General features: G+C 39.8%; 1 protein-coding gene across 13 annotated transcripts in view; it reads left to right on the plus strand.

Annotated features, from left to right (window-relative positions):
* NEDD4L (NEDD4 like E3 ubiquitin protein ligase) overlaps positions 1–21,891 on the plus strand; it is an 826,963-nt gene that overhangs the window by 542,571 nt on the left and 262,501 nt on the right. The gene's annotated exons all lie outside the window — the stretch shown is intronic.

Consider the following 21,891-nt stretch of genomic DNA (forward strand, 5'->3'; position numbering starts at 1 on the left):
ATCAATTCTGTTCACAATCTTTGGATTCAGAGCATTGTTTCAGAAGGGTACAGAATTGGTTTCAAGATAAGACCTCCTGCAAAGAGATTTTTTCTTTCCCGTGTCCCAGTAAATCCAGTAAAAGCTCAAGCATTTCTGAAATGTGTTTCAGATCTAGAGTTGACTGGAGTAATTATGCCGGTTCCAGTTCCGGAACAGGGGATGGGGTTTTATTCAAATCTCTTCATTGTACCAAAGAAGGAGAATTCCTTCAGACCAGTTCTGGATCTAAAAATATTGAATCGTTATGTAAGAATACCAACGTTCAAGATGGTAACTGTAAGGACTATCTTGCCTTTTGTTCAGCAAGGGAATTATATGTCCACAATAGATTTACAGGATGCATATCTGCATATTCCGATTCATCCAGATCATTATCAGTTCCTGAGATTCTCTTTTCTGGACAAGCATTACCAGTTTGTGGCTCTGCCGTTTGGCCTAGCTACAGCTCCAAGAATTTTTACAAAGGTTCTCGGTGCCCTTCTGTCTGTAATCAGAGAACAGGGTATTGTGGTATTTCCTTATTTGGACGATATCTTGGTACTTGCTCAGTCTTTACATTTAGCAGAATCTCATACGAATCGACTTGTGTTGTTTCTTCAAGATCATGGTTGGAGGATCAATTTACCAAAAAGTTCTTTGATTCCTCAGACAAGGGTAACCTTTCTGGGTTTCCAGATGGATTCAGTGTCCATGACTCTGTCTTTAACAGACAAGAGACGTCTAAAATTGATTGCAGCTTGTCGAAACCTTCAGTCACAATCATTCCCTTCGGTAGCCTTATGCATGGAAATTCTAGGTCTTATGACTGCTGCATCGGACGCGATCCCCTTTGCTCGTTTTCACATGCGACCTCTTCAGCTCTGTATGCTGAAGCAATGGTGCAAGGATTACACGAAGATATCTCAATTAATATCTTTAAAACCGATTGTTCGACACTCTCTAACATGGTGGACAGATCACCATCGTTTAATTCAGGGGGCTTCTTTTGTGCTTCCGACCTGGACTGTAATTTCAACAGATGCAAGTCTCACAGGTTGGGGAGCTGTGTGGGGATCTCTGACGGCACAAGGAGTTTGGGAATCTCAGGAGGTGAGATTACCGATCAATATTTTGGAACTCCGTGCAATTTTCAGAGCTCTTCAGTTTTGGCCTCTTCTGAAGAGAGAATCGTTCATTTGTTTTCAAACAGACAATGTCACAACTGTGGCATACATCAATCATCAAGGAGGGACTCACAGTCCTCTGGCTATGAAAGAAGTATCTCGAATTTTGGTTTGGGCGGAGTTAAGCTCCTGTCTAATCTCTGCGGTTCATATCCCAGGTATAGACAATTGGGAAGCGGATTATCTCAGTCGCCAAACGTTGCATCCGGGCGAATGGTCTCTTCACCCAGAGGTATTTCTTCAGATTGTTCAAATGTGGGAACTTCCAGAAATAGATCTGATGGCGTCCCATCTAAACAAGAAACTTCCCAGGTATCTGTCCAGATCCCGGGATCCTCAGGCGGAGGCAGTGGATGCATTATCACTTCCTTGGAAGTATCATCCTGCCTATATCTTTCCGCCTCTAGTTCTTCTTCCAAGAGTAATCTCCAAGATTCTGAAGGAATGCTCGTTTGTTCTGCTGGTAGCTCCGGCATGGCCTCACAGGTTTTGGTATGCGGATCTTGTCCGGATGGCCTCTTGCCAACCGTGGACTCTTCCGTTAAGACCAGACCTTCTGTCACAAGGTCCTTTTTTCCATCAGGATCTGAAATCCTTAAATTTAAAGGTATGGAGATTGAACGCTTGATTCTTGGTCATAGAGGTTTCTCTGACTCTGTGATTAATTCTATGTTACAGGCTCGTAAATCTGTATCTCGAGAGATATATTATAGAGTCTGGAAGACTTATATTTCTTGGTGTCTTTCTCATCATTTTTCTTGGCATTCTTTTAGAATACCGAGAATTTTACAGTTTCTTCAGGATGGTTTAGATAAGGGTTTGTCCGCAAGTTCTTTGAAAGGACAAATCTCTGCTCTTTCTGTTCTTTTTCACAGAAAGATTGCTATTCTTCCTGATATTCATTGTTTTGTACAAGCTTTGGTTCGTATAAAACCTGTTATTAAGTCAATTTCTCCTCCTTGGAGTTTGAATTTGGTTTTGGGAGCTCTTCAAGCTCCTCCGTTTGAACCTATGCATTCATTGGACATTAAATTACTTTCTTGGAAAGTTTTGTTCCTTTTGGCCATCTCTTCTGCCAGAAGAGTTTCTGAATTATCTGCTCTTTCTTGTGAGTCTCCTTTTCTGATTTTTCATCAGGATAAGGCGGTGTTGCGAACTTCTTTTGAATTTTTACCTAAAGTTGTGAATTCCAACAACATTAGTAGAGAAATTGTGGTTCCTTCATTATGTCCTAATCCTAAGAATTCTAAGGAGAAATCGTTGCATTCTTTGGATGTTGTTAGAGCTTTGAAATATTATGTTGAAGCTACGAAATCTTTCCGTAAGACTTCTAGTTTATTTGTTATCTTTTCCGGTTCTAGAAAAGGCCAGAAAGCTTCTGCCATTTCTTTGGCATCTTGGTTGAAATCTTTAATTCATCTTGCCTATGTTTAGTCGGGTAAAACTCCGCCTCAAAGAATTACAGCTCATTCTACTAGGTCAGTTTCTACTTCCTGGGCGTTTAGGAATGAAGCTTCGGTTGACCAGATTTGCAAAGCAGCAACTTGGTCCTCTTTGCATACTTTTACTAAATTCTACCATTTTGATGTATTTTCTTCTTCTGAAGCAGTTTTTGGTAGAAAAGTACTTCAGGCAGCGGTTTCAGTTTGAATCTTCTGCTTATGTTTTTCGTTAAACTTTATTTTTGGGTGTGGATTATTTTCAGCAGGAATTGGCTGTCTTTATTTTATCCCTCCCTCTCTAGTGACTCTTGTGTGGAAAGATCCACATCTTGGGTAGTCATTATCCCATACGTCACTAGCTCATGGACTCTTGCTAATTACATGAAAGAAAACATAATTTATGTAAGAACTTACCTGATAAATTCATTTCTTTCATATTAGCAAGAGTCCATGAGGCCCGCCCTTTTTTTGTGGTGGTTATGATTTTTGTATAAAGCACAATTATTCCAATTCCTTATTTTATATGCTTTCGCACTTTTTTATCACCCCACTTCTTGGCTATTCGTTAAACTGAATTGTGGGTGTGGTGAGGGGTGTATTTATAGGCATTTTGAGGTTTGGGAAACTTTGCCCCTCCTGGTAGGAATGTATATCCCATACGTCACTAGCTCATGGACTCTTGCTAATATGAAAGAAATGAATTTATCAGGTAAGTTCTTACATAAATTATGTTATATATATATATATATATACACACACACACACATACTGATACTGTACTGTGCTGTCATGCTATGCCTCATACAAACTATACAGATGCAACTTATTTTTTTACATCCGTTTTTTATGTATACACATCATGCACTCACACAATTCTTCACAATTTCCTCACATTCTATTAATTCCTCTCCCTTGCTTGCTCACTCTCTCTTGTACTAAATTGCAATCCTCTCCCTCACTCATAAAGTTAGGTTGTTATATTCCAAACGTGAACCCCAGCCTTACTGCAATACAGCTTTGATCTTTCATGCCGTCTTCTGTCGTCATGCACCTTTGTCTAAGAAGAATCTTCATGCCTGCTAAACAGCAATGCACATTCCATCTGTTAAGGCCAGTAAGGGAAAAAATTAAATTGGGAGAATTTTGCCCATGCATAGTGGATTTGCCGCATACATTTCTTAAAGTGAAGGTTAAGTTTAGTGGTTTCATCGCCTGTAATATATTATATAAGTCCTAAATAACATGATCGCTATTTTTTTTTTAAATATAAGTATATAGATTATAGTGTTATAAACATGTTATATTTACTCTCCCGGCCGTTTGTTGCTCCTCCCTCCATTGATTTCCGGATTATTCATTACATTATGTACAGAGCAGTCCCACCCGCTCTGTACGTCATTCAAAAGCTCGTTCACGTTTTCATGAGCAATTGCGCATGCGCACCACTCGCCGTAATTTGTATTTGCGCCTGCGTGACCTATTTTGACAAAATACAAGACATAGCCGGAGGAATCGAGGAAAGCGCATGCGCAAAACTAGAACGTGCGTTGAGCCTAACACATAGGAAGTAAATACAACGCATGCGCATTAGTTAGAGTTTTGCGGTGGCGTAATTTGACGGCCGCCTAACGGCCAGTGTCTCTATTGGCTTCGAAAAAAACGTGACCAGGATAAGGAAAAAAAAACAAAAAAACGGGCTGTTTAAACAGTCTAATGAATCGGATAAAGAAGAGGTAATAAATACATTAATATAGCGAAACGAAAATTTTGATGAATTAAACTCACATTTATTTGGATACTATTTACAGGGAAAGAAGTTTAATAACTAAAACTTTACCTTCACTTTAAGTAATGTAAAATGGATATTTGTGCATCAGCAATACCAAATTTAGTAGAACATTTATGTTTAATGTTTTGGTTTTTAAAATAAATTTTTTCAGCATGAATTTTATGGTTAGTTTTATTGTACTTACTGTAATTAGCTGCATATCATGGCTTGGTTCCCGGCCTAGAAGTAGTCACAAAGTTTACTTCTTTCCTATTTTCATTCAGTGCTTTTTACATAAAAATGCTGTCCAGTATTATTTGGGGGTACTTCTAATACTTGAAAAAAGTCGGGGTGTTGGCTTTCTGTTAATTAGCTTTAAAGGGGGACAACTCTTTGTTGACTGCATCTGAGGAGAGTTGACATGGAAATGATTTATTTAGTACAATTTACTTTTTTTTTTAGGTACATCACTATCCTTACTGATTTAGTTTTTTTCTTCATAAAATACTTAAAATTACAATATGACTGCACTATAAATATAGGTCAATCTATTTTTATATTGTAACCGTTGTAACGTAACATAAGCGTACATGCTCAGATAAAGGTTATGTAATATTTGTGAGTTCGTATCGGTTTGCCATCTGGATTTTTGTTTTTTTATATTCTCCAGAACGAGCCAAAAAGCATGGGCATACCTATAGCATTCAGTGAGAGTGTTCTACCTAGCACTTTATTAAATTAAGGACATTATCATAATGGGTTAATAGGCCCTGTTAACCTCACCTGGTTCCCAGCAAGTAGTAGACAGGAGACAGAACCCGTGGAGTGAGACGGCCAATGTCAGCCGTAAATCTCGCTCTTCACCAAGCTGAACAAATTAACATGTTTAAGCAGACAACTTCCGACCTGTCAATAGCATAATTTACGTCGCGACTGTACTGTCACCCGCATCCTGAGTTTACTCTGCTCAAAGCAGGGCGGCCACTCACCTAATGATTCATTTACAATACATGACATATTGACATTCATTCACAAACAATCAAAATGAATGTCAATATGTCCTGTTGTAAATGATGCCGTCTGCCTGATGAGCCTGTCAGTCTGCCTCTGCGATGGCGGCACAGTGGTTAAAAATCACTGGGATAGAACATACAATTTTAAACAAATTTCTAGTTTAATTCTATTATCACATTATCAAATTTGCTTCGTTCACTGAAGGAACAGCATTGCACTATTGGCAGCAAGATGACCATATCTAGTCAGCCAATCACAAAAGACAAATGTGTGCAGGCACCAATCAGCAGCTAGCTCCCACTAGTGTAAGATATGTGTGTATTCTTTTTTAACTAAGAGGACAAAGGACATTTTAAAATAGAAGTTAGTTTAAAAGTCTCTATCTGAATCATGAAAGTTTAATTTTGCCTTTCCTATCCTTTTAAAGACATAGAGCATTTTATCATTGCACTATTTCTTGCTTAAAACATTAGTGCATTTTGTTGTTACTCTTTTATGTGCCTCAGGTAATTGACCTCTGAATATTAAATGTAGCTCCTTGGGTGACAGAAAATGATGTTTCCCTTTTAATAAGTATTCTAAGCATAAGCCTGAACTATTCATAATACACATAATGCATTAATCGCATGTAATCTAAAATACAAGTTACGCAGCAGCTTAGCAAAGGTTATCTGAAGTTTTCTTTTAAACACCAAATCCTCCTACTCTGTTTGCCTACAGGCCTTAGTCACTGGAAGCTGTTGTATTTAAAGTAAACTTCCAAGTGGTCATGCTGTTGTGCAATGTGATTCGCACGTGTACTGCCAGCTTATATAATAGATTGAGACACACAAGAAACTTTATAACCGTTTCAATGACAGAATGACTAAGCGAGACATTTCTATATAATATGCAGTTCACTGCTTAACCCATTGGCAGCCAGAGAAGGCTGTAATCCAATTTGTGTGCTAGTCAATGTGGGCTCGATTTACCAAAGCCCTACGGCTGCAAGTTCTCACAAGAACTTGCTCGCCATAATTTATCAAGCAGCAGTCACCAGACCGCGGCTTCCTTAACCTCTTCGCCACTTCTAAGGTGGCGAAATTCAATCTCCGCGGTCGAGTCCGACCGAGGAGATTGGCAGCTCCTGCCCGCGCGTGATTGGCTGTGCGGGGGCAGGGGTCAGGTTTGCTCACGAGCGCAAAATTGCGCTCGTGTACAATGGTGATTACCTGCGAGTAATTTCGCCCCTCCACAGGCGCGCTGAGACATACAGGGGCGCGTATACGTGCCCCTGTACGCCTCAGCTTTGGTAAATCTAGCCCTAAGTATGTTTTATTGTTATGTAGAATTCTAGCTGTGGCTGCTGTAATTGTGTGTATGGGAGTCACAGTATTTTGTGTTCTCCCCATGCATAACTGGTGTTATGTTTTAAAAGGGACATAAAACCCAAAATGTTTCTTTTATTATTTGGATAAGGTATACAGTTGTAAACATTTTTCTAATTTACTTCTATTATCAATTTTGCTTTATTCTGTTGGTATCCTTTCTTGAAAGAGCAGGAATGCACTTCTGGGAGCTAACTGAACACATCGGTAAGCCAATCACAAGAGGCATATTTGTGCAGACACCATTCAGCAGCTAGCACCCGGCTCCTGAGCCTATCTAGATATGCTTTTCAACAATGGATACCAAGAGAATGAAGCAAATTGGACAAACAAAGTACATTGGAAAGTTGTTTAAAAATGTATGCTCTATCTAAATCACGAAAGAAACAATTTGGGTTTCATGTCCCTTTTAAAGAAGTCACAAAGCGGCAGCGCTGTGTTGATTTTACATGTGCAGCATTACAAACCACATGATGTAATGTGCTATGTTGGACATAGACATATTTCTTCATAGCCAATACCATATTGGAGTGTATGCATATGTGTGTGTATATGGGTACCTATAAAATATACCACTTAGATATTAAGCTCTCTAGGGGTAGGCCCTGTCCCACTCCCTGTTGGTGACTTGTTCAGAAAATGTTGATATTGAAATGCTCGTCTTTAATGGTATCTACCTTATATTCATTTTAAAGGGACACTGAACCCAAATATTTTATTTGATGATTCAGATAGAGCATGCAACTTTCTAATGTACTCCTATTATCAAATTTTCTTCATTCTCCTGGTATCTTTATTTAAAAAACAAGAATGTAAGTTTAGATGCCGGACCATTTTTGGTGAACAGCCTGGGTTATTCTTGCTGATTGGTTAATAAATTCACCCACCAATAAACAAGTGCTGTCCAGGGTCTGAACCAAAAATTGTCTGGCTCCAGATTGCGTTCTTCTCTCAAGTCAATGTCAAGAGCGCAGCTATCACCTGTCACACTTGAAGGTCAGTGTTCCTGTTCCACAGCATAGATTCTGGTAAGATTGTTTTATTTTTATATAATGATAAGACAAAAGACAGGGCCACGGTGTGGCACCTTTATCTTTATAGAATCAAGGGTTAATATTCCTATAAGGGGATTATTGAACAGGGGGGTATGTACATGATGAGTTTATTATGTGATTGCTGTGTTATGTGCAAGGTGCGACTCGGGCATTTTTGTGGAACTGACAGGTTCTCTTCCGGGAGCTTTGGGCATTTTTTTGGGCGTGTTTTCTCCTCGGCAGGGGCAGTCCTGCGTAGACATCCTTGTGACCGGGTGGGGCCTCTTCACTTCCGGTCTGATCTACGATGGAGGAGACAAAGCGGTTTCTACAGTCCGGGTCATAGGAGGTAGTGAGTGCCCCAGTCATTGGTGGTTATAAAGGTGCCTGTCTTAGTTTTTTTTAATAAAGGCTATGGAGGATTCTGACGCGTTAGAGGGTTCTCCCTCTTTAACTATGTCCTATACCTGTGTTTATTGTGAGGTTTTGGTAGACCAGCCTGTGCAACTGAGTTCCACATGCCTTGAGAAGGTTACGACTTCCAAACATAGGAGAATGTCTAGCACTACTGAGTAGTCCACCTCTGAGGGATCTCCGTCCTGTGAGGTGTGTTCCCCAATGGTGTCCCCTATCCCACATGCAGCACCCCAGGGTCCGACTGTTACCCCTTCGAGGGAGATTTCTTGGCCACCTGATTTCGCGGATCAGGTTGAAATGGCAGTCGCTAAGGTGATCCATGCTTTGCCGCGTTCTGCTAAGCGCTAGCGTAGAGCTTTTCATAGCGACCCGACCCAGGATTTGTCTCTGTTGGACGCCCCAGTAGGGTGGTACGATGACAAAGCCCCGTCCGACGCTTTGGAAGGGGCCCTTTCCGGGTTGGAGTCCGTGTAATCTAAACCTCCGGCAGCAGAGGAGCCCGGCTTTCGGTTTAAGATGGAGAACTTGCGTTTTTTTATTAAAGCAAGTGCTGGCTACTTTAGAACCCAAGCTTCCAGAAGAGCCCTCCATTCCTAAGTTGGATAAGGTTTACAAGGACAGGGTGCTCTCCCAGACTTTCCAGATTCCTGTCAAGATGGCGAATATTATAAAGAACGAGTGAGAGCGGTTAGGTTTTTCCTTTTCCTCCTCTTCTCACTTTAAAAAGCTTTTCCCCATCCCGGAGGCCCAGCTAGAGTTGTGGGGGACCATTCCCAAGGTGGATGGGGCCATCTCCACGCTCGCTAAGTGCACGACGATCCCTTTAGAGGAAAGTTCTTTGTTCAAGGAACCTATGGATAAAAAGTTGGAAAACATGTTACGAAAGATGTTTCAACACACAAGGTTTGTTTCTCAACCAGTGGCGGCGGTCGCCGCGGTTGCAGGAGCTGCCTCATATTGGTGCAATGCCTTAGTTGATATGATTGAGGGTGAACCCTCTTTCGATGAGGTGTAGCAAAAGATTAAAGCCCTAAAGATGGCCAATTCCTTCATTTGTGATGCTAATATGCAGATTATCCACCTGAATGCTAAGTTATCAGGTTTTTCGGTTCTAGCACGCAGGGCTCTGTGGCTAAAATCATGGTCGGCAGACATGACCTCTAAGACGAGGCTGCTGTCTTTGCCTTTTAAGGGCAAGATCCTGTTCAGTCCAGGGCTAGACTCTATCATATCCACAGTTACGGGAGGCAAGGGTGCCTTCCTTCCTCAGGATAAGAAGGCGAAACCTAAGGGTGCTAATTTTCATCCCTTTCGTGGGGATAAGGCGCAACGCCAACAGCCCGCTGTGAAAGCAGACCAAACCAAGTGTCCCTGGAAGCCTGCTCAAGCTTGGAACAAGTCTAAACAGCACAAGAAGCCCACCGAGACTAAGTCCGCATGAAGGGGCGGCCCCCGACTGGTCTGCGGACCGAGTGGGGGGGCAGATTGTCTCTGTTTTTAGACGCCTGGTTGCAGGACGTTTAGGACCCCAGGGTTCTGGAAATAGTCGCCCAGGGTACAGGATAGGGTTAAAGTCCTCTCCGCCCAGGGGCAGATTCCTGCTGTCAAACCTTCAAGGCCGGAAAAAAGAGAGGCCTTTCTGGGTTGCGTGCGGGATATCTCCACTCTAGGGGTTATTGTACCAGTACCCCAGGCAGAAAGGGGTCTAGGGTATTACTCCAATTTGTTCGTGGTCCCAAAGAAGGAGGGCATGTTCCGCCCAATTCTGGACCTCAAATGTTTAAACAAGTTCCTGTCCGTTCCATCGTTCAAAATGGAAACAATCAGATCCATTCTGCCCCTAGTTCAAGAGAGGCAGCTAATGACCTCTATAGACTTGAAGGATGCCTAACTTCATGTTCCGATTCACAGGGACCATTTCAGGTTCCTCAGATTTGCCTTTCTGGATCAGCATTTCCAGATTGTGGTTCTTCCCTTCGGTCTGGCGATGGCCCGAGAGTCTTCACGAAGGTCCTGGGGGCCCTTCTAGTAGTAGCCAGATCTCAGGGCATCGTGGTGGCGCCGTACCTGGATGACATTCTGGTTCAGGCGCCATCATCCCATCTGGCAGAGGCCCACACCAGGGTCCTGCTGCTGTTACTTCAATCTCACAGTTGGAAGATCAATCTAGAGCAGAGTTCTCTGGTTCCCAGTACCAGGGTGGAGTTCTTGGGCACAATCATAGACTCCGTGTCCATGAAGATCTCACACGGACAAGCGATGCACAAAGATGGCGTCTACCTGTCTTGCCCTCCAGTCTACAGTGAGACCATCTGTAGCTCAGTGCATGGAGATGATTGGGCTCATGGTCTCCAGCATGGACATCATTCCATTCCCCAGGTTTCATCTCAGACCTCTTCAATTGTGCATGTTGAAACAGTGGAACGGCGATCATTCAGATCTGTCGCAGCCAATATACATGGATGCGTGGACTCGGCTTTCCCTCTCCTGGTGGATCTGCCCGGATCACCTGTCCATGGGGACATCCTTCCTGAGACCGTCCTGGGAGATTGTTACCACGGACGCTAGACTGGCGGGATGGGAAGCTGTTTGGGGTGCTAAGATGGCACAGGGGAAGAGGTCTCGCTTAGAGGCTCTTCTTACAATAAATATTCTGGAGCTTCGAGCGATCTACAATTCTCTGAAGGCGTGGCCTCGTCTGGGTGACTTTAGCTTTATCAGGTTCCAGACGGACAATATTACCTTGGTGGCTTACATCAACCACCAGGATCTCCCTGGCAATGAGGGAGGTGTCTCGGATCCTGGAGTGGGCAGAGACCCACAACTGTTCGCTCTCTGTGATTCACATCCCGGGTGTGGACAACTGGGAGGGGGATTTTCTCAGCAGGCAGAATTTTCATCCGGGGGAATGGTCTCTTCACCCCAAAGTGTTTGCGGAGATCTGTCTCAGATGGGGGACGCCGGAGATCGATCTCATAGGATCAAGGTTGAATTGCAAGCTTCCCCGATACACATAGAGGTCGAGGGACCCCCAGGCGGAGCTAATAGATGCATTGGCAATGCCTTGGGGGTTCGGTCTAGTATACATATTTCCTCCGTTACCGCTTCTTCCTCGTGTAGTGGCTCGTATAAAGCAGGAGGGAGTATCCTCCATTCTGATTGCTCCTTCGTGGCCGAGGAGGACGTGGTTTGCGGATCTGATGGGGATGTCATCCTCTCCGCCATGGAGGTTACCCTGTCGCAGGGATCTGCTGGAGCAGGGTCCTTTTCAACATCCAAAAACGAAAAACCAGCGAGTCATGCAAAGCACCAAGGTAGATATAAAAAGAATCCTTTATTGATAATAGCAAAAACCATAAAAAACAGCAGTGTGCAGGCTGCCTTATGCGTTTCGGCCGTCAGGCCTTATTCCTAGACATAAGTAACATCATATTGTGAAAACATTTAAACCATTAAAAACAAATTGATTGGCTGCTGCATAATTGGAAGCACTTAACACCTGTGAGAATTAAAGGGACAGGTTCTGAATAGTAAGTATGTCACCCTTTAGTACATAACATGTAAATCACCAACCCACACTACAGATCCCCATAATTAAATGTTATATATATAAAAATATAAGCAAGGAAAACTAAGTTTAAGAAAAGAGAAAAGAAGAGAAAAAAATTGGGGGAAAACAAATATGCTGTAGTTAAATCCTAAACTTGTAGTTAACCCCAAAATAGCCATGACGTTTAGGAGACAGGCAGGGAATCTAAAATTAATCACAATAATGCATCAGAAAGACATTAACTTGAAAAGCACATTATTATATGTGAGGTACATTTATATGTTTATGTTCAAAACCCTGAATAAATGTACTTGATAATTATAATTATATAAACAAAAATACAAGTAATAAATTGTAGTATATGTAATATAACAATGGAGATAGAAAAGAACCAACAGTTCTTGTTATATAGATTTTGGTAAATGTTTAGAGATAATTCCACATATCTCATTAGATTGTGGACTAAAAGTGGTAGCAAAAAGGGGTCTTGTTTTGTCAAAACCAACATTAGTTCGAACATTTCAGTCACCCAATAGATCTGTTCTATTGTGTCTTGAGACTTCTAAAAATGCGCTATTGATGGTTTTAGGCTTATAACCTCTCTGTATAAGAGCCAGTTTCATCTTTTGACCTTCAGAGGTGAAATCCGCCTCCTGTGAACAGTTACGTTTAATGCAAATAAAATGCCCTTTAGCCACTCCAAATCCAGTATGCTTTGGATGGCAGCTATTCGCATGTAATGTAGTATTAGAGGAGATCAGCTTCCTGTAGAGAGAGCTAGTAATTTTAAAAGTACTGGCATTACCTGACAAGAGAACATCCATATATGCTATACTTGTTTTATGATATTGATGGGTAAATTGGAAGCCAAACTCATTGTTATTAAGAGTATCAACAAAGCAGATGGCCTCCTCCTCAGTACCGGACCAAATGATGAGGAGGTCATCTATATAGCGCTTGTAAACCTGTATACACTCTCTAAAGGGATTTCTCTCCAAAGACGTGGGACCGCTCCCAAACGCCCATATAGATGTTAGCATAGGCTGGCGCAAATTTAGCGCCCATAGCAGTCCCACGCCTTTGGAGAAAGAAAACTCCTTTCCAACATAAAAATCTCAATTCTCTGACTGACTGCATGGAGATTGAACTTTAGTCTTGGCAAAAAGGAGTTTTTCTGAAAATGTGATTGACATTCTATCTAGTTCAGGCAAGAGAGCCGGTCACTTGACAAATCTACCATAAGGTGTGGAGGACTTACTTGTCTTGGTGTGAGAGTCATGGCTACCCTTGGCATAGGGTGAAGTTATCCAGGATTTTGTCTTTTCTCCAAGAAGGTCTGGAGAAGGGTCTCGCCGCTAGTTCCCTAAAAGGACAAATTTTGGATTTATCTGTTCTGTTGCACAGGAGACTCGCTAATCTACCTGACGTACAATCTTTTGTTTAGGCTCTGTCTCGAATCAGGCTTGTTTTTAGGCAGACTGCTCCCCCTTGGAGCTTAAATTTGGTACTTAGGGTCTTGCAGAATGTTTCGTTTGAACCTATGCATTCTCTTGATATAAAACTTCTCTCATGGAAATTTCTCTTTCTGTTGGCCATTGCTTCGGCACGCAGTTTCTGAGCTGGCGGCCTTACAATATGAGCCCCCTTATCTGGTGTTTCATGCGAATAAGGCTGTTCTTTCCACAGGCTTGGGGTTTCTCCCCAAGATGGTGTCTAACCGTAACTTCAATCAGGAGATAGCTGCTTCTTCTTTATGTCCTAACCCTTCTTCTCCTAAGGAGAGATTACTTCATAATCTGGACGTGGTTCGTGCTTTGAAATTCTATCTTCAGGTTACAAAGGAGTTCAGACAACCTAAGTCACTTTTTGTTGTGTATTCAGGAAAGTGTAGGGGTCAGAGGGCGTCTGATATTTCTTTGTCCTTTTGGATGAGGAGCTTGATCCATTTGGCCTACGAGACAGCGGGACATAAGCCTCCTCAGAGGATCATGGCTCATTCAACTAGAGCTGTGGCTTCGTCTTGGGCCTTCAAAAATGAGGCTTCTATGGAGCAGATTTGCATGGCGGCTACCTGGTCCTCCTTGCATACCTTCACTAAGTTTTACAAATTTGACGTTTTTGCTTCTGCGGAAGCTGTTTTTGGGAGAAAGGTTCTACAGGCTGTGGTGCCCTCAGATTAGGGGTCCGCATTTTTACCCTCCCAGTTTCATTCAGTGTCCTTTAAGAGCTTGGGTATATGTTTCCCACAAGTAATGAATGAAGCAATGGAGTCTCCTCCCCTTTAGATGGAAAACATAAATTATGCTTACTTGATCATTTTATTTCCATCGTGGGGAGGAGAGTCCACGGCCCCCGCCCGTATCTCTGTTTGGCGGACCTAAATTTAATATATTCTTCTGGCACCATTTATACCCTAATGTTTCTCCTACTGTTCCTTGTTCTCTCGGCAGAATGACTGGGGGATGAGGGGAGTGGGGGAGGTATTCAAGCCTTTGGCTGGGGTGTCTTTGCCTCCTCCTGGTGGTCAGGTTCTTAATTCCCACAAGCAATGAATGAAGCCGTGGGCTCTCCTCCCCACAATGGAAATACAATTATCAGGTAAGCATAATTTGTTTTTTCAAATAAAGATAGCAAGAAAATGAAGAAAATGTGATAATAGGAGTAAATTAGAAAGTTGCTTAAAATTGCATGCTCTATCTGAATCACAAAATAATTTTTTTGGGGTTCAGCGTCCCTTTAAGTGTGGTAATGAGACTTCAAGAATTTTCTGTAGAATGTTTATTTTTTTTATTGGTTCTGGGTTTTTGTCTTTACCTTTAAATATCTTTGTATGTAGAGATTTAGCAACTCTGATTAATTTCTGTGTAGACAAGAAAACTTGGTTATTAGAAGCTTTTGCTGTATGTTTGAGTTGTTAATAAAGTTTAAATAGTTTTTTTAAAGCCATGTTAGGTGTTTTCACAACTATTTGTTTGGATTAAGAAATGTATAGAATATAAACATTTCGACCTCTTATGGAACCTCAAAATTTGGCTGCAATTTTTTTGGGGGGGGCTGACAATCCCTTTATTTTGTATACTGCTATTATCCAAACTTCCAAAATCTCAGATTTAATATTCCTAGTGATGTTCATTACTAGGGTAGTATTGCACAGCATAAAGATGTGCACAAATTTGTAAACTCTCAGAAGTAACTGGTATGTTGGCTTCATTTTATGTTAGTTTTTACTAACTGCATCTATTCAAGTTCGCTAAAGGGTCAAATAAACATTTAGCCGTTTTATAATCTGGCTCTGGTCATTTAGTTTATTGTGGGATGTGGTCATATTGCAGTGTAATTTAAACTCTGTTGGGGTTTACCGGTGATTCAGCTGGCACTAAAATGTGGCTGCTGCCCAAGAATATGGCAGGTCAAAGCAAGTATGTAAAAATGGTGAATGTGCCATCAGCGTTTTATTAGTATGTGTTTACAAAATGTACTGTGAGTGTTTGACCTTCATAGATATTCATCATTAGTAAGATAAAGTTGCTGTGAAAATATATCTTAATTCTACTTCTCTGTTTAAACATATTTGCAGAGAGAGAAAGAAAAAGGTAAATAGGTTATAAACAAGGTTTTATTACCATTATGTATGTCATTTCGTCTTTTTTTCTGTCCACCCACACGCACACATATATATATTTATATGTGTGTGTGTGTGTATATAGATATATATATATTTTTATATATGTATGTGTGTGTGTATGTATATATATATATATATATATATATATATATATATGTGTGTGTGTGTGTGTGTGTGTATGTATGTATATATATATATATATATACTGTATATGTGTGTATATATATATATATATACTGTATGTATGTATATATATATATATATATATATATATATATATATATATATATATATATATATATATATATATATATATAAATAGAAAAAATAGAGCACACTCCAAAGGGAACTTAATAACAATGTGTCACTTTTATTAGTGAACGTTTTCGGACCAGCAACAGTCCGTCCTCAGACCAAAAAAGTGTATATCATATATACACTTTTTTGGTCTGAGGACGAACTGTTGCTGGTCCAAAAACGTTCACTAATAAAAGTGACACATTGTTGTTAAGTTCCCTTTGGAGTGCGCTCTATTTTTTCTATTTTTATGTATTGGTCTGCTGCACCCAGGGCATGTTTGGAGTGCATCTTCCCTTGAATACAGCATATTTATATATATATATATATATATATATTCTTCAACAAACTACAAGAGGAGAACAAGGACCATCAAAAATTTCCTATGGCCCTGAACAGCCATCCGCCCTGAGGAAGCCCCGTCTATCATTTGGCATTGTGGGTGAAATGATCAGGATCGTAGGCATTGGATCACGGACGCACATGTGACCAACCCGGAAGCAAGCACGCAATCCTACCACGCTGCAGCATCTCAGCGTGTAGTACTCGAACAGCAAACTATTTCATTGGACTCAATTATAAGGCAGTATCTCAGGAGGCAATCGGTAACTTAATAACAAACAGCGGACCTCAATTGTGGACACCTCCAGAATCAGATAAGTGCACGCTTACGGTCTAACACAGGAATATAGCTGCTTTCACATGCAATATGGGGGGTTAGCCTGGACTGACTCCTACTGCTCATTTGGCTTGTTTGCTGTTTTCATACAACATCTTCAGCAATAATACGTACCATGCTTTACTAACACGCATGCAGCTTTGGCAGCACTTATCCCATTTTGCATACCTTGGACTTATGCTAAGTTCGACTGAAAACAATACCGCTATATGTGGAAAATCATCCTGGTGTGATTTGGTTGTTTTTTTTCAGCAATACACTCTTGTGAGAATTTTATCTCAATATATGCAGGCATCTCTATGTAAACTGCTGTGTCTCTATGTAACTGCAGTACTGAGCCAATTCATTATGGAGGATGTATTACTATGTTCCACTATCTATCTTATTGCTAATAACCATTGCAATAGTTATTCTTCATACTTGTATGTAATTCTTTGTAATTGTTGCTATACTGCCATTATTGTTGTTCCTGAAATCTTTACAAAGCACCTATCACTACTTAGATCCCTAAAATTTACCTGTCCGGTAATTATCCCTTGTATTGACTTGGGTACCGTGTACAGCTTGGGTGTAGCAGTGTACTAGGTGTCTTTGGATTGTATTTTTGCCATTATTGTGATTATGATGTGCACATCTTCAGGGTTCTAATTGGCCACATGTACTATATTGTTTGTTCAACATATTTTACTTTGTGTTGCTAATATATATCTGAGGCCAGCGCACTTCTAGGCTTATTGCTATGTTTGGACAGTTAGGATTTCTTTCTTTCTGTACTATTAATAAAATATTTACTGTTCTCTGTGATTGTACTGGTCAGAGATTTATTTAATTTGTCTAATTTAGCTATACCTTTGAGCTATTTCTTAAAAAAAAGAGTGCTTGATTCCCTATCTGTTCAGGGCCATAGGAAATTTTTGATGGTCCTTGTTCTCCTCCCTCTTGTAGTTTGTTGAAGAATAATTTTTTATAGGGTCTGCACCACATTAAAATTATAATCTTACACAACATAAATATTTTCAAAATTTTGATAAGCCATTTGTCCTGTACTCTTTTTAGTTTATATATATATATATATATATATATATATATATATATATATATATATATATATATATATATATATATGTGTGTGTGTAGTTGTGTGGAAAGTTGTTGAAAATTGGGTTTCATGTCTCTTTAAGTTCCCAATCAGATTTTAAAATGTATAAACTATAATTCATCAGGTTTATTCTCAACCAATGTATTTTTGTATTCACAATTTTTATAACCAATAAAAGGAATGTATTGCTTTAGACTAGGGAATGTTCTGTTTTAGACACTAGGAAATCTGCTTGACACCAACACTTTAGCTTAAAAAAAATAAAAAAATTAAATGTTTGACATGTTTAGAAGTGTGAAGGGGCACCATGCCTTATAATATACACTCAAAACGTGATTGTCCCCTCCACATAGACTTGTTGGACTAGGCTAAAATATGCCTCTGGTTGGATAGTATTATTTTATCTAGTACCTAATTTGTGAATATCTATGGTCATAAAAACATCAGTCTCCTTATAAGAACTGCACCTAAGCATACCGTTATGGTTCTAACCAATCTGCTACGCCTTGGCTTTCTCTAAATGAAAGAAACACAGCATCAAATTGGAACACGTTTTTCGCCCTTGCTCTTATTTTATTACCTACCTCTAATAGGTTAAAATTTAGGTATTTCCGTATCTGGTTGTTTGATGTCTGTGGTACTGATTCACTTTTGCTCCGAAAGGGGAGCATCTTTCACATGTGGTCTATTAGGATATCTGAGAACTTGAGTTTAAAATACTGGCCTAAGGTTCTTAACAGCGATCGCACTTGACTCATAGTGGAGATTAACTTATGGGTGATACATAATAGACACGCCAAGCTGGATTTGTCATCTTTTCACTAACACAGTTAAGACTGTAACTAAATATGACATTTGAGAAGTTAAAAATCTGTCCATGTTCTACTATGTGAGCTGTGGAATTCTGCAGTCCCAATCTGTATAATGGTTTTAGGCCGGCCCGTTCCTAAAAAGATCTTTCATGTTGTTTGCTGTGCTGCAGACAGATAATAAAGCAAACTTCATCATATGTTCCTTTGGCTCGTGACATTAGGGTACGACCATTATCACTCTGTAAAAGTGTGTGTAACCTTCTGATCTTTATATATGGAAATACTATATAGATTTATCTATAACAGAGAGGAGTTATATTTGGACCGTTAAACACATTTGTCATCATTGTTTTCAGAGACATAAAGAAATATGTTAAGGCTACCTTATGTAAAATTTCATATGGTTTCAAGTATCTAAAAAAAAAAATAATAAAAATAGTTTTCCTATAAATCTATAGATAGTAGAGCTTAGTTTAGGAATAATTAAGTTAAAGATAACCATCAAGGAGCAATATAATTTATAAATAAATACATTTAATTTTTTTTTTAAAGGAACATTTTAGTGTTAAAAATATATATACTCTAAATATTTACAGCGTTTTGATTATTTTTGGCAATGCTTGTCCTATCATGCTGTGTGTTCAGCACCTGTAAAGAGGTTTAAACACATATGTAAAATATCACAAAGGAGCTAAATACCGCCTGTGTGAAAGTGGGAAGCTGCAGTCGCATGTAGCAGTGCCCTGCTTGCAAACTTGAGTGTTAATTATATAATAAACTAGGATTAGCAATACTTAAAGGGACAGACAAGTCAAAATTAAACTTTCATGTTTCAGATAGGGCATGCAATTTTAAACAATTTTCCAATTTAAAAAAATAAATTCCTATCTGTAAGCTAGATTTAAGATGATCATTATTTAAATAAAATATACAATTGTATAGATATAAAAATAAATATCATTATAATGTCACTTAGCTTTAAATATGGTCATATAGAATGGCGTGGGTGTCATTCTGTGTAATCACTTACTGCCTTTGGCACAGCAAATATTGGTATATTACTTTAAATTTAAAAATTAATTGCTGATCCTGGAAAGGATATGACTGGTGAGCCAATCAGAAGTGTCATTTTTATGACTTGCTTGGGAATACCTATACACTTAGTTCTACACTTAAACACAAACTGTAAGGTACATGATTATAAACCTTCATATATAAGAATAATTTTGCATTAACGTTAGCCTCCCTGGGAGAAAGTGAAACAAGCATAATTTTTAGATGTATTTTACAACAAAAGTTTGCAAAATAAATAATTAACCCCTTAATGACCACAGCACTTTTCCATTTTCTGTCCGTTTGGGACCAAGGCTATTTTTACATTTCTGCGGTGTTTGTGTTTAGCTGTAATTTTCCTCTTGCTCATTTACTGTACCCACACATATTATATACTGGTTTTCTCGCCATTAAATGGACTTTCTAAAGATACTATTATTTTCATCATATCTTATAATTTACTATAAAAAATATATATAAAATATGAGGAAAAAATGGAAAAAAACACACTTTCTAACTTTGACCCCCAAAATCTACAACCGCCAAAAAACACCCATGCTAAATAGTTTCCAAATTTTGTCCTGAGTTTAGAAATACCCAATGTTTACATGTTCTTTGCTTTTTTTGCAAGTTATAGGGCAATAAGTACAAGTAGCACTTTGCTATTTCAAAACCACTTTTTTTCAAAATTAGCGCTAGTTACATTGGGACACTGATATCTTTCAGGAATCCCTTAATATCCCTTGACATGTATATATATATATTTTTAGAAGACAACCCAAAGTATTGATCTAGGCCCATTTTGGTATATTTCATTCCACCATTTCACCACCAAATGCAATCAAATAAAAAAAATAGTTCACTTTTTCACAATTTTTTTCACAAACTTTAGGTTTCTCACTGAAATTATTTACAAACAGCTTGTGCAATTATGGCATAAATGGTTCTAAATGCTTCTCTGGGATCCCCTTTATTCAGAAATAGCAGACATATATGGCTTTGGCGTTGCTTTTTGGTAATTAGAAGGCCGCTAAATGCCACTGCGCACCACACGTTTATTATGCCCAACAGTGAAGGGGTTAATTAGGGAGCCTGTAGGGAGCTTGTAGGGTTAATTTTATCTTTACTTTAGTGTAGTAGACAACCTCAAGTATTGATCTAGGCCCATTTTTGTATATTTCATGCCACCATTTCACCGCCAAATGCGATTAAATAAAAAAAAATGTAAACTTTTTCACAATTTTAGGTTTCTCACTGAAATCATTTACAAACGGCTTGTGCAATTATGGCACAAATGGTTGTAAATGCTTCTCTGGGATCCTCTTTCTTCAGAAATAGCAGACTTATATGGCTTTGGCGTTGCTTTTTGGTAATTAGAAGGCTTCTAAATGCCACTGCGCACCACACGTATATTATGTCCAGCAGTGCTGGGGTTAATTAGGGAGCTTGTAGGGTTAATTTTAGCTTTAGTGTAGTGTAGAAGACAACCCAAAGTATTGATCTAGGCCATTTTTGGTATATTTCATGCCACCATTTCACCGCCAAATACGATCAAATAAAAAAATTGTTCGCTTTTTCACAAACTTTTTCACAAAGTTTAGGTTTCTCACTGAAATTATTTACAAACAGCTTGTGCAATTATGGCACAAATGGCTGTAAATGCTTCTCTGGGATCCTCTTTGTTGAGAAATAGCAGACATATATGGCTTTGGCGTTGCTTTTTGGTAATTAGAAGGCCGCTAAATGCCGCTGCGCATCACACGTGTATTATGGCTAGCAGTGAAGGGGTTAATTAGGTAGCATGTAGGGAGCTTGCAGGGTTAATTTTAGCTTTAGTGTAGAGATCAGCCTCCCACCTGACACATTACACCCCCTGATCCCTCCCAAACAGCTCTCTTCCCTCCCCCACCCCACTATTGTCCCCGCCATGTTAAGTACTGGCAGAAAGTCTGCCAGTACTAAAATAAAAGCTATCTTTGACAATTTTTTTTTTTTATAAAATAGGCATATTTACATATGCTGCTCTGTAGGATCCCCCCTTAGCCCCCAACCTCCCTGATCCCCCCCCCAACAGTTCTCTAACCCTCCCCCTCTAACTTATTGGTAGCCATCTTGGGTACTGGCAGCTGTCTGCCAGTACCCAGTTTACAGTAAATTATTATTTTTTTTTATATTTTTAATATTTTTTTCTGTAGTGTAGCTTGTCCCCCCCCCAAAGACCAACCCCCACCCCCTCCCAGATCCCTTAGATCATTTTAATTTTATTTTTGTAGCACCCTCTCTGCCACTTTTTTTCCCAATATCTTTCTGTAATGTAGCAGTTCCCACCCGCTCCCTACCCGTGCACGCTCCCGGCGATCCCGCCCACGACCCCGCCCCCTCCACATCACACAGCCCATCAATGGCCGCCCACCCGCCTCCCAGACTGGCTCCCACCCACCAACGATACCGGCCATCGATGTCCGGTGCCAGGGCCGTTTTTAATATTGACTGGACCCTGGGCAAAAATTTTCTTGGGCCCCTCTCCCC

This window comes from Bombina bombina, chromosome 2 (assembly GCF_027579735.1).
Source record: "Bombina bombina isolate aBomBom1 chromosome 2, aBomBom1.pri, whole genome shotgun sequence".
Taxonomy (NCBI): Eukaryota; Metazoa; Chordata; class Amphibia; order Anura; family Bombinatoridae; genus Bombina; species Bombina bombina.